Here is a 342-nt window from a genome sequence, read left to right as displayed (position 1 = left end):
CTGCTGAAAACGTGGAAGAGGAATATGAAGCTATCTTATCCATGGGGAGAAATACTATGACCACATTATCCCCCCCCCCCCAAAAAAAAACAACAACTACAGGACTTTGTATTTAGTAGTATTTTTACCCCAAAATATACAATGAAACTATGTTTTAGTTTCAACAACCCTGAATGCCAAAGCGTTTACAATATTCGAGACTGACCGGATCGAAGCTGTTTTAATAAATACAGAGTTCGCGTAATTTGCAATAAGCTATTTCACAAGAAGCATAAAGACTGAACATACAATTTTTTTTCTGACTTTTCAAATATTGATTTTTATATATATATATATATATAT

Source organism: Limulus polyphemus, unplaced genomic scaffold, assembly GCF_000517525.1.
Source record: "Limulus polyphemus unplaced genomic scaffold, Limulus_polyphemus-2.1.2 Scaffold120, whole genome shotgun sequence".
Taxonomy (NCBI): domain Eukaryota; kingdom Metazoa; phylum Arthropoda; class Merostomata; order Xiphosura; family Limulidae; genus Limulus; species Limulus polyphemus.
This window is presented reverse-complemented; position numbering follows the sequence as displayed.